The sequence below is a fragment of the Alligator mississippiensis genome, chromosome 10 (assembly GCF_030867095.1).
Source record: "Alligator mississippiensis isolate rAllMis1 chromosome 10, rAllMis1, whole genome shotgun sequence".
NCBI lineage: Eukaryota > Metazoa > Chordata > Crocodylia > Alligatoridae > Alligator > Alligator mississippiensis.
The window spans coordinates 53,181,239-53,193,791 of record NC_081833.1 but is presented as its reverse complement, the minus strand read 5'-3'; the positions used below and the strand labels follow the sequence as shown (position 1 = coordinate 53,193,791).

Sequence of the window (12,553 nt, the reverse complement as noted above, 5' to 3'; positions counted from 1 at the left end):
GTTCCCAGCCAGCTCTGAGCTGTACGTGAAGATTTCCCTGTGCAGCCTGGGGCCGGCCAAGAACTGTCCTATTCTGGGGTGGGTCCCAGCCAGCTCTGGGCTGGGTGGGGAACTCTCCTCCTGCAGGCAGCTCCCAGCCCTGGCTCTGTAATCAGAGCAGGGGCTGAGAGACTGATCCCTGCTGCTGTGGCGGGCTCCAAGTGCAGAGTCTGGCCAGGACAATGTTCCCCTGCCCTGACAGCAGGCAGATCGTAGTCAGGGCCAGGAGCTGCCTGCTGCAGGGGCAGGGGGACATTGTCTGGACCCGGGCTCCTCACTAAGGGCTCACCCTGGCATCAGGCAGCTCCCAGAGACAAGAACCAATGTCTCAGCCCTCGCTCCGATAGCAGAGCTGGGGCAGGGAGCTACCTGCTGCCAAGGCACAGGGACATTGTCCCAGCCTGGACTCTGAGTTCAGAACCCACACATACAGCAGGCAGCTCCCCGGGAAGGTAATTGTTCTCCCACCCCCTGCTGCCCAGGCAAATTTGCTCAAGGTCAGTCATCTACACGGTTCGGCTTACTTTTCTCTTCCAGGTACATGCATGCATTTCTTTTCTCTTCCAGATTCCCTGCCTGACCCCTGCATGACACTTCCATTGTGCCATCGATCACCTCTACTAATTTCACCACCATCCGGCATGCAAACCAAGCCTCGTTTTTAACTCTGCTCCCTCAGTGATATGCTTACTACGTCTTTTCTTCCAGTTCACCTCCAAAAGCTGCCAATTCCTTCCCACCCATGCTGCAACACTCTCTGAATCAACACAAACATTATATACAGAGGTATGCAAATTATTCATTACATTGAGTTCTACAAAAGTATCTACAGATAACTCCATAAACCAATAAATACTGAAATTATAAAATTCCTAGAATATGATTGTCAGCAGAAATAAGCCAAGGAAAATTATACAGTGTTCAAGAAATTATTCTGACAAAGGAAGGAAGGACTTTGACTTTTTAACTACTTTATTCAGGGGTTCAGGGATTCAAAAAGGTTGTCCGCTTACAAAGCAAAAAAACAAACAAATTACTATCAAACCAAGAACACCATGTCATTGCATTCATCACATCACACCGTGACAGACACCTTCGCTACATTCCACGTCGTGTCTTACATGCTAGTTTTGTGGTCAGAGTGCCGGCCACATGGTCATAACTATAAATAAACAATTTGTACTCTGCTCTATCCAATCATACACGTGACAACACCTTCAACTTCCCATACAAAAAGAAAGCAAAAAAGCAGCCTGGTGAGGGCCCAGGACATGGCAAGAGCTGGAAATCGTAGTCTGACACCAAGCCAGCCCGGTCACCCAGACTGGTCATGACATCAGAGCGTGTATTTGAAACAGCCATCCTCCACATGGCACAGCGGTCCCTCAAGGGCCTAGTGTGTCTCCAAGGCGGTCACCGCCCACCAGAGCACAGTGTACTCAACCTCCAGCGAGAGGCATGCCTGCACCAGGAGGCAGAAAAGCCGCAGGGCATCATCTGAGCTGGTCCCAGCAAGCCGGTTTCGGCGGCTCTTGAGGACGGCCATCTTGGCTTGACCGAGTAAAAAGTTGGCCAGGCAGACGGGGCCCTTCTCAGCTACCCGGTATGGGTAGGAGCACACATAGGTGGTCTCTGAGAAGCTCCTGCCCAGCGCTCACAGCAGTGGCTCGAGGGTGACAAAGAGCAGCCACAGGCAGGGACAGTCGAGGAAGGCATGAAAGAGGGTCTCCTCAACACCCCCGGGCAGAAGGGACAGGCCATCGAGGTGGCTGGGTCAAAGTGGGATGCAAACGTGCCAGTGGCTAGGATGCTGTGCAGCAACTGCCACTGCAGGTCACCAGTCTTCTTGGCATACAATGTGTGCCACGCCGGGTAGGCTGGTGGGGAACTGGCGGCCCCAGGCACCGTTGCCACGGTGTATCGGGGCAGCCCGCCAGTACTTGGTCATGGCGGGCATGAACCACTCAGGCATATAGGCTTCTACTCGACAGAAAAGCAAAGGGGCAACCCGTGTCACTGTCAGGAGGCACAGGGAGCATCAGCAGGGTGCCAGGGCCACCGGCCAGCTCACCAGCCACGGCCGGGGTGACTGGTAATGCAGGAAAAGCCTCACTCGGGACATCCGCAGCACAGGGGACCTGGCCCGCCCAGAGATGGTTGTTCAGGGTGGCTGCTGCCTCCACTGGGAGGGCAGCCCAGATGTCACACAAGAGACGGCCCACACTGCGGATGGAGCACATGCCCAGCCGGGTGGTCAAGGCCTCGGGCAAGAGCCAGGCCAACCGAGCGGGGTCAAGGAGATGGCTCAGGTAGAGGACACGTGCCTGGATGAGAACGGCCATGAGACTGGCAGAGGCCAGGCTCGGCACGGGGTGCCTCAGAACTGGGTTGTGCACCAGGGGTTCCCTCAGCAAATGTGGGAACTGAAGGTGACAGGCCTGGGTCCGAAGGCGGAAAGTGGCTTGCCAGGCTTGTACCATACCACAGTAGAAAGCCAGAAGCACCACCCAGTTCAGAAGCGTGAGGTCCAACAGAAAAAGCTCCCGGTCAAAGCCGAGGGCCCTCACCCTCTGCAGAAACCATCACAGCAGTTGTTGTCAAGGTAGCCGTTCCTTGCCATACAGGAGCCGTTGAAGGGCCTGAAGGCAACCACCTTGCTCACAAGGTCAACCAAACTCTGGCCCCCTTAGCTACAGGGAGGTAAAGGACAGCTGGTGGGAGCCAGTGGCGCCCATCCCAGAAAATATTGACCAGGAGATGCTGGAGTCTCTCGAGTAGGTCCTGTGGCGGATCGAGTACGGTGCACTGGTGCCACAAGGTCACCGCCGCTAGGTTGCTTGTGATGAGGACACGTCCACGATAGGAGAGGCTGGGTTGGCGCCAATGCCACCTTTGTAGGCAGGCCTCCACTCCTTCCTCAAGGCCGTCCCAACTGCACGCCATGAAGGTCGATGCCCCTAGGAACATGCCCAGGACCTTAAGGCCCTCATGGCATCAGGTTAGGCCCCCTGGCAAATCTGGGGGAGTCATAGTGATCCATGCACCAAGAAACAGGGTAACACTCTTGGCCTAGTTGATACGGGCTGAAGAGGTGCGTTCGTAGGCTTGCTGGCAGTCTGTCAGGGCCTCCACATCTTCCTGGGTGTTAAGGAAGATGGTCACGTCATCTGCATATGCTGATAGCCAGAGCTAAGGGGCAATGGACAGGCCCATGGCCGGTGGCAAAGCCACACCACCCAGGCAGCACCGCAGTGCATGCAGCAGTGACTCAATGGCCAGGGCACAGAGCATGCCTGACAGGGGGCAGCCCTGATGGATGCCTCTGCGTGCGGGGAATGGGGCACAAAGCACCCTATTCACCCTGAGCAGACTGGAAGTGTCTTGATACAAGACCCGGAGGGCCCCGGTGAAAAAGGGCCCAAAGCCAAAGGCCTCCACGGTCTGAAAGAGGTAGGCGTGGTCCACCCAGTCAAAGGCTTTCTCCTGATCCAAAGAGATGAAACCAATGTCTAGGCCAAAGAGTTCACTGGCTGTAAGCAGGTTGCGCAGCAGAAACAGGTTGTCTTGGATGGTGCTGCCCGGCACGCAGTAGCTCTGCTCAGGCCCGGTGATGGAGGCCATGACAGTGCGGAGGCGGGTGGCCAGTGCTTTGGCCAGAATCTTATAGTCCACAGACAGCAAGGAGACCAGCTGCCAGTTCTTAATGCAGCCAAGGTCTCCTTTCTTGGGCAGCAGCATGAGCACTGCACGGTGGCAACTGATCAGCAAGACCTTGTCAGCAAGACTCTCCTAGAAAACACTCAGGAGACAGGGACCGAGAAGAGGCCAGAAAGTCTTGTAGAACTCAGCAGGTAACCCATCAAAGCCTGGGGCTTTACCAGAGGTGAAGCCAGCTGCGGCAGCTATCAGCTCTGCCAGAGACAATTCCTGCTCAAGCTCACTGGCCTCCAGGGCACAAAGGTGTGGCAGGCCCGCATGGAGTTCCCGCATGGACTCAGGGCAGGACAGCTCAGCCACAAACAGGTCACGATAGAAGGCGTGCTCACGTACTTCACCCGGGTCAGTCATTACCTGGCCTTCAGGGGTCTTCAGGGGTCTTGACATAAATACGGTCTTGAGGTGATCTAAGACTTTGCTTGCTGCCCGCCGTCGCTCCAGGTTGAAGAAGAAGTGGGTTGGGGCATCTGTTTCGGCCAGCTCTTGGCAGCAGGCATGGATCCTCACTCCACGGGCCACACTCTCTGCCAAGTCACGCAGGCACTTCCTACGGAACCAGAGGCTCTCGCACAGCACCGCATCACTGCCAGCAGCCAGCAGGGCAGCCTCGAGCTCTACCACATCTTCCTCCAGCTCTCTGATACAGCAGCGCAGTTCATTGGTGGCCAGCTGCGTGTACTGCTGGCAAAAAGCCCGGATATGTACCTTGCCCACATCCCACCATAGCTTCCAGGAGAAGTAATTTAGTCTTGTGGCCTCCCAGCCCTGCCAAAAGTTGGCAAAACAGTCCCGGAAGTAAAAGTCTTGAAGTAGACTGACGCTGAAGCACCAATAGGGTGCTCATGTGCAGGTTCTCCCCGGCAGGCTCAATTCACAGCAAGCCATGCCATGATCTGACAGGCCTGAGGGAATGATGTGACCACTGCATAGGAGTGGCAGATGGTGCCTGGTGACATAAATACGGTCGAGGCAGGCCATAGCAAGACCACCAGCACTCATCCTGGCCCAGGTGTACTGGCGCGCGTCGGGGTGCAGGGCTTGCCAGACATCAACAAGGCCTGCAGTCTCCAAGACAGACTGCAGCTTGCGGGCTGAGGGCAGGTGAGGCTCAGGCCCTGTACAATCGAGCGGGGTGTCAGCAGTACAATTAAAGTCCCCACCTACAAGGCGCAGGTCATCATTCTCACTAGCATCACGCAAAAGGGTGGCCAAGGTCTCAAAGAAAGTGACCCTCTCCTGGCCATCAGTAGGTGCATAAACATTGACAAGTAGCAGGTGGTGTTGTGCTAAAGTGACGTGGACAGTCAGCAGGCGGCCGGGGACAATCTCCCGTGCCACCACCGTGTCATGCTGTAGTTGTGACGGTAGAAGAGTTGCAACCCCAGTGCTACAGTTGGTGCCGTGGCTCAAAACAACTGGCCTTGCCAGGCAGTGTGCCAAGCTAACTGATTGAGCCTGTTGGAATGCGTCTCCTGGAGGAAGGCGACAGCCAGCCGCTTCTGGTGCAGGAGCTCCAGAACGGCCTCCCATTTCACCAGATCTCAACAGCCATTGATGTTAAAAGTACCAATAGTTGTGGCTGCCATGGGTGTGGGTATGGGAGAGGAAGAATGAGGTAAGGTGTAGATAGAAGAGCAAGCCCCCGAGAACAGAGCAAAAAGAAGAGACAGGTCAAAAAAAAAGCCAATCATCCCCTACTCTACTCCAGGGACCCCGCCAGGCCCCATTCATCTCTCACCTACTGTGTGAGCTTCTCCAGACGATAAGCCATCTGCCGAGTGCCTAGATCTTGTTGCATAAGTTTGGCTGCAGCTCTGGCAGCCTTGATAAAAACTTTAGGATCTGTACACCATTGGGTGATGCACCCCGCTATGTTCTTCTGTCCCTTAGTCTGTTTCAAAAATGTCAGGAGACCCGGGGGGGGGGGGGAGTCTGCCAACATGGGCTGCACATTTCCGACAGACGCATGGTGAGGCTGCTCCCTAGTTGGGAGCTCAGCTTCTACACCCTCAATATCTAAGCCCATCAACCTCCTCTGATCGTCCAGGTCAAGGTCTGGCTCTTGAAGAGCAGTCCCCACTTTCTTGGGGGGAGAGAGGCCATCCTGCTCTCGAGGTCGCTTGCGACACTCAGAAAGCTGGATCTCCATCTCACTAGCCTCCTCATCTAGTTCAGTAGCCTGGGGTGTGACCAAGAGGTCAGCAGACTCCTCTGCTGCCCCCTGGGTCAGATCTCCAGAAGAGAGACATTGTGCATAGGTCTTACTGCCACCCACCTCCGGAAGCTGGGAGACAGGTGAGGGGTCAGTGACCCCCACCTTCACCCCCCCCCCCAAGCAGCTGTCATCCCCGGTCAACAGGGTCATTGACATGACAGCCAGAGTGGGGCCAGGCTCTCCAGCAGGGGCCCTCCCAGCACCAGCTGAGGAAGGTCTCAGCAGGGATGGTGAGTCCTGAGTGGTCCCTTTCACTTTCTGCTCTTTGTTCTTCTTCTTTGTGGCAGATGGCCCACCCTTCATAGAGGATGGGTCAGACTGCTTCTGGCCTGCCTCCCCAGGGCCATCCACCCCAAACAAAGTTGTGGTGGAAGATAACTGGGTGGAGGCCTGAACCCTCTCATCTGACAGGGCCTTGGTGCCACAATCGCCAACCACCCCAGCCACCTCAATCAGGGTGGTCAGGGCAAGAAGGGGGGAAGTGGAAGCATCAGCCTCTCCACCTGGTGGCATCTCCATACTGGTGGGGGTGGGCACTGTAGGTGGAATGAGCTGGGGGGAGGGTTGGGGCCTAGTCCCAGCCCTTCCGCTGGACTCTCACGCCAGAGATTCCAGCCGCCTCAGATGGAACAGGGGAGAAGGAGGTCCGGAAAAGCTGCCGGCCTCACTGTGTGGGGCCTGCATCCCAGAAGTGGATGCGCCATCCATCGGCACTGCTGTAGTCACCAATGTTCTGGCTGATCTCCCCCGCGGGTATTGGGCTGCTAGGTGGGAAGAGCTCCCACACTGAAAACATGTGGTCTCCCCAAAGGAAAAATAGATCACAAACCTCTGCCCACTGAACATGAGGCTCAAGGACTGAGGCAGAGACCGTGGGCCCTTCCTAAGAAGCATGAAAACCTGCCTTCGAAAAGACAGGACGTGCCTCAGTTTGGGGTTCTTACTTCCTATTGTCAATCAGCGAAAGGGACTCATAAGAACCCCATAGGGCTCGAGTTCCTTGGCCAGCTCCCAATCGATCACATGCAGGGGCACATTAGAAATCACCACCCTCAGTGCTGGAGTGTCTAGGGGCGTGACAAAACAATGCGTGCCCACAATGTCCAGGCCCTCTGTGCACTCCCTGTTAACTAAGGTGGGATCACTGAGGTAAATCATTGGGACCGTGTTAACACGACCTGCATAACGTATGTTACACTGTCCCAGGAGACTAGCAAGGGCATCGACGCAGACCTCGACCCCAACGTAGGAAGGGTTGTGAACCCTCAAGCCATGGGTAATGGGGAGGTTCTGAGAGGCATCCTCAAGCCAGCTGCTGGGTGTAGGAGCAGCCATTCCTCCTAGCACTGGGTTAATTTGAAGTTATAACTAAGCAAAAGAAAGCAAAAGAAAACAAAAAAAGTTTATACTAACTAAAAAGATAAGTGTCTGGGAAAGTGGCCACAAAACTCTAGATGGGAGGGGGAAAGGAGTGGAGGAAAAAAAATGGCAGGGGGGGAGGAGGGGGTTGAAACAGCAAAAATGAAAGAAAGCAAAGCGGGGGAAGGAGGAGTAATTAAGAGCACCCGTCAGAAGGCAAGCTAATGGAAAAGATAACTCCCCGCAACAAGCAAACAGAAAAGAAAGAAAGAAAAGAAAAGAGACCATAAGAAAGAAGGCTCTAAAGAAGCAACTCACAGACAAAGAAACCAGAAGTACAGTGGGGAGGGGAGAAAGAGGAGAGAAAAAGGGGGGAAAAAGCTGCAAAAATGCAAGAAAAGAATCAGAAAGCGAGATAAACAGAAGCTAGAGACCTTTAGACAGGTGGGAGTCAGAAAAGAAAAAAGATTGGAAGCCGGGGAGTCTTATGCTCAGGATCACCCCACGCAGCTCCAAGCGAGCCTGGTCCGGTGCGTCCAAAGCAGAAGGAAGGAAGACAGGCAGGTACACAATGGTAAGAACAAAGCTCTACTGAATTGTTACCACCTATACAACTTTTCTCACCGGCCTTAGCATCCAGGATTTGTTCTGCTGGTTACAGAAAGAAGTTTTTTCGCTATTTCTCCAGTATTTGTATAAAACGGTAATACTATATGTAAGATACTTTAAGCATAAAAGACAAACAACATTATGGGCTGTTTTAAGAAAAAAAGCCCACCTGGCACTGACACTACATCATCAGATTCCCTGGTCTGAAACAAGTGTTTTGTATGCAAAGTCTATGAATTGAAACAACTTAAATGTTTCAGCCATGTTCATTAAGCTATCCTAGAAATACTTTTGAATACTACACAATTTCCATGATCTTTGACCCTAAAGCTATTATATGGTTGTTACAGTGTTGTCAAGTTTTGTGTGATATAAAGAATACTGTAAAAATCATCTACCCAAGACACTATAGGCCAAATGATCAAAGCAGAGGGAAACCTGAACTAAAGGTCAGTATGGACTTGGAAATACAGATCTTGACTTATCTAAATAATCCTTGGCTCAAACAAATCTACCGAAAAACAAAGAAACTGACTGTGTAAGGAAGGGCAGCTGGACTGGACTATACACCTCAATAATAACACTGGAAAATACTTTCAGAAACCTATTTCCTGGCTTCCTCTTCCATGTCTTCCTGTGAAAAGCAATTTGAAAAAGTTCATAGCACAATAGAATGATGCCATTTTACACCGTCTGGGAATTTAGCTTAATATCCTGCAGGAGCTAAATGGTCTCTTTTTTTAAGACCAGATCTTTTCTTGACCCCCAGATGCCTTTAATAGTAGCATCACCATGCTGTATATATAACTGAAAACAGAAGCTATATTTCATTCTATGGACCTGCACCAAACTCAATTAATGGACTCTCATGGACTTCAGCAGGCTTTGGAGCAGACCTGATGATCTGTACTTTTGGACAGTAGCTTGTGGGGGAAGGTTCATAAGTAACTGCTCTGTTTTGTCAGCCTTGTTTCATTATGATGGTAGCTTTCATCATACCCACAACCTAGTTAGTATTTTCCCCATAAGGAGACAAGACAACTTTCATTTATTTAGCCTAAACTAAACCATGACTGCAAGAGGATATGATTCTTCTCTATCAGAGGGGAGGAACATTATGCAGTGCAGATGAAGTTCTATTTAAGCTAAGGACAATATTTATTCAGGAACAGATGGGTATAAACTAGCCATGCATAAATTTAGGAAATTAGAGGACGAGTTTCTAACAATCCAGTTAAGTGAGATTTGGGAACAGCCTTCCATGGAGAGAAAAACCTACCTAGTTTTAAAATAGTGCGTGATCAATTTAAGAAAGGGATAATACGATACAATGGCTTGTGTCAGGGGATTGGACTTAATGTTCAATGACTGATTTTCAACCTTTTTTTCATTTGTAGACCCCTAAAATATTTTGTAGGGTAGTGTCCTTTGGAAATTTTAAATGGAGATGCAGACCCCTTTGAATTTTTAGTGTAGGTATTTACATACTTTTGATTGATTGTAATCATCTTTTGCAGACCTCTTAGACATAGCCTGGGGGCCAACAGGTTGATAACCACTGTTCTATGAGATCCCTTCCAGGCTTATACCCCAAGTTTTTGCCTTCCTCTGTAGCAGCAGGGTGGGGGCATGGGCCTCTTCCTTAGATCTCAAGCATATTTTAAGAAGCTACTTCTGTCTGGTCTTTGCAGTGGCAGGACATTAACAGTGTCTTCCCCCTGCATTACCTGTAGCAGTTACAAGGTCTTTTTGATGTTTCAGGCATTATGCCTGGTAGTTATTGTATGAGGGCTGCTCCTGAAGTTATTAAGAAAAGATTGGACAAACATTTGCCTGGGGTGGTTTAGAGAGAGATGCCCCTGCCTCAAGCAGGGGGTTGCATTAAATCAGTGGCATAACTAAAGTGGGGTACATGGGGCACCTGCCCCAAGCACTGACTTGATTGAGGAGGGGGTGAAAAAAGCAGCTGGTGTTGGCAAGCACACTGCTGGGTCAGATGACCTCCTGAGGTCCCTTCTAGCCCTGTTTTTCTGAAGTTTGAAGTTCCTTTTGATGAGATAATAAACCTCAGACACTGAGACTTAAGCCAAGCTCTGACTATAAGGCTGGGATGAGACCAAATGAGGGAGGACTGGGGAGGAGAGGCAAATTATTCTACATCCACCTGCTGCTGGGATCTTGTGCTTTCCTCTGAATCACCTGACCTTCACCATTCAGAGAGGATAACTGGACTGAACAGACCTCAGGTCCGACCCAAGAAGGGAACTCCTCTGTACCAGTGTGTACGATGGTAGTGCCTCAGGACCCCAGCCAAGACCAAACCCCTTTTGTGCTAGTCTAGGCAAGGCAGAACCACTTGAAGATCTGGTCCCTGCCCTGAAGAGCTTACAGCCTAACACCTAGGCACTCACTTGATTTCCTTTCCAACTAGAAATAACTTGTATGTGCTGCCAGCATCAGTCCCTTCTCCAGTGACACAAAATATTTGTTGCAGAGGAAATGCCACAAGCAACAACTCACTGCTGGAGGCACCTTCCCGGGTGTGGGAAACTCTCCTCAAGCTTTGCCAATAAGTAGAACTTTTGATACTAGAAGTGTTAAATATCTTAAGTGACTTTAAATTACGATGAAATGAAGCCTAGCTGTTTTAAAGTTCCCCCCCCCCGCTTCCGGGAATGGATGCACGCTGACATGCATGGTTTCCGGACTCTCCCCCAGGAGACAAACTCAGGTGGGATGAGGAGACGGGCAACGAGAATCCGCCGGCTCAGCCCTGGTGCCAAGGAACAGCATGACCTGGGCTTCGGTCAAGGGCTCCAAGAGAAACCTGGAGAGCGGAGGGCTGCCGCTCAACCGGACTCCGCAGGGCCGAAGGGGAGCCGCGCCGCGGCCGTGCTGAGCCCCCGGTTTCTGCTCCGTCCCGCCCAGAGCGGCCAGGGCGGAGCGGCCCCGACCTGAGAAACCCGCTTCGCCCCGGGCGGCCGGGGAAGGTGCTGCGCGGCGGATCAGGCGCTTTCGCCGCGCTCGGGAGGTCTCCGAGGGGGCTGCGGCTAGGGCGGACCTCGCCGCCTCCCTGCAGCGTGGCTGGGCGGACACCCCAGCCCCCGAGCGTCCCCCACACCCGGCCCTGCGAGCCCCTCTGCGAGCTTCGCCTGGCCCTGGCCCCGGCCCCGGCCCCGGCCCGCCTGGCGGGAAGAAACCAGCTCCCCCTCGCCGCCCGCCCGGCCGCGCTCTACCTGTTGCGGCGGCTCCGTCCGTCTCCCCCCGGGTCGCGGGTGCCGGCGGCCGGCGAAGCGCCGGTGCTCTCCAAGGCTTCTCTCCTCTCATCTCCTCGCCCCGCCTCGCCCCGTGCCCCGCTGGGGCAGCTGCTCCGGCGGCCGCCTGGTCCGGGCCGCAGCCCCGCGCGGTGCGAGCCCAGGAGCAGGCAGTCGGCGAGGCTCGTGCTAAGCAAACTTATTGGGCTCGGGGAGGCGCCTCGGGCCCGGCGGAGGGGGCTGCCGCGCGGCGCTGCCGGCTCCAGCCTCGCCCATAATTGCGCTGGACTCGGTGGAGCCGGGGTAGTCTTGATATTCGCGTCCATCTCCCCCCCGTGCCAAGCGGAGCGGGTTTGTTCCCCTGCTCCTGGCCCCTCCCCTCCCCCCCCCCCCAAAAAAATAGCAATTAACCGGGTGGATTTTTTTAAAATTCACTTCCATCTGCGTAATTATGTTCACATTAGAAATCAATCAGCGCTGGTCATTACCATTAACTATATGGCTCATAAAGCAGGCGCCAGTCACGCTAATGAACTGCACTGAGCGTCGCGCCTCGTTGTGTAAACGGAGCTCGGCTCTAATCGGCAGTAAATTCAATCAGACATGACTGGAAGCGGGTGTAAAGGCTCCTTCACGGAGGCCGACCCGCGCCTCCGTCGGTGTTAGAGGCATAGGGAGCCACAGGCCCGTGGACCCAGGCAGGACCCGGCCCAGGCTCGGAGGGCAGAGGGGTGCAGGGCCCGTGGGCTCGCAGGCTGCGGGGATCGGAGGGGACACATGCCCTGTGCAAGGGAACAGCCAGGCCTCCGGCAGCCACGTGCCGGCTCCCGCTCCCTCTGCCTCCCCGAGGGCGCATCTGAGCACGGTCCCTTCATTCCGGCGGGGCAGGAGGCCGCGGGTTCTTCACCCGGCAAGCAGCCCTTCGTCCCCCTCGGGGGCGCTTAAATCAAGGCCAGGTCGTGGCCGCGCCCGGGCGCAGCAGGGACCCGCCGCAGGGTGCAGGGTTGGTGCGGCCGGAGCCTCACGTCTGAGCAGCGCGGGGCAGCCGCGGCCCTCCCGGGCCAAGCGCTGGGTTTTCTCCGCCTGACCGACCTGCACCAGTGTCCTCAAGCCCGTGGCTGCCGGGAGGGGCCCCGCCGCCCGGGCTGAGGCTCCGCTCCCGCGCGCGCTGCCTGGCCGAGGGGACCCCCAAGGAGCCTCGCCCTGCCCAGAGCGCCCCGAGCCCTGGGCCCGGGCCCCGGCTGCGCCGCCCCGCGCCGCGTCCATGCGAACGGGCTCCGCGGCACCGGGGAAGGCGCCGCCCCGGGCTCGGACGGGGCCACCTGGGGGTCGCTCTGGGAGCAGGCCGGCCGCTCGGGCC

General features: G+C 54.5%; 1 long non-coding RNA gene across 1 annotated transcript in view; it reads right to left on the bottom strand.

Annotated features, from left to right (window-relative positions):
• LOC132243601 (uncharacterized) overlaps positions 1 to 11,543 on the bottom strand; it is an 82,540-nt gene extending 70,997 nt beyond the window's left edge. The window contains exon 1 of the long non-coding RNA XR_009455278.1: positions 11,176 to 11,543. This is a non-coding gene — a long non-coding RNA (uncharacterized LOC132243601). The remainder of the gene's footprint in view (positions 1 to 11,175) is intronic.
• Positions 11,544 to 12,553: the final 1,010 nt, after the last annotated feature.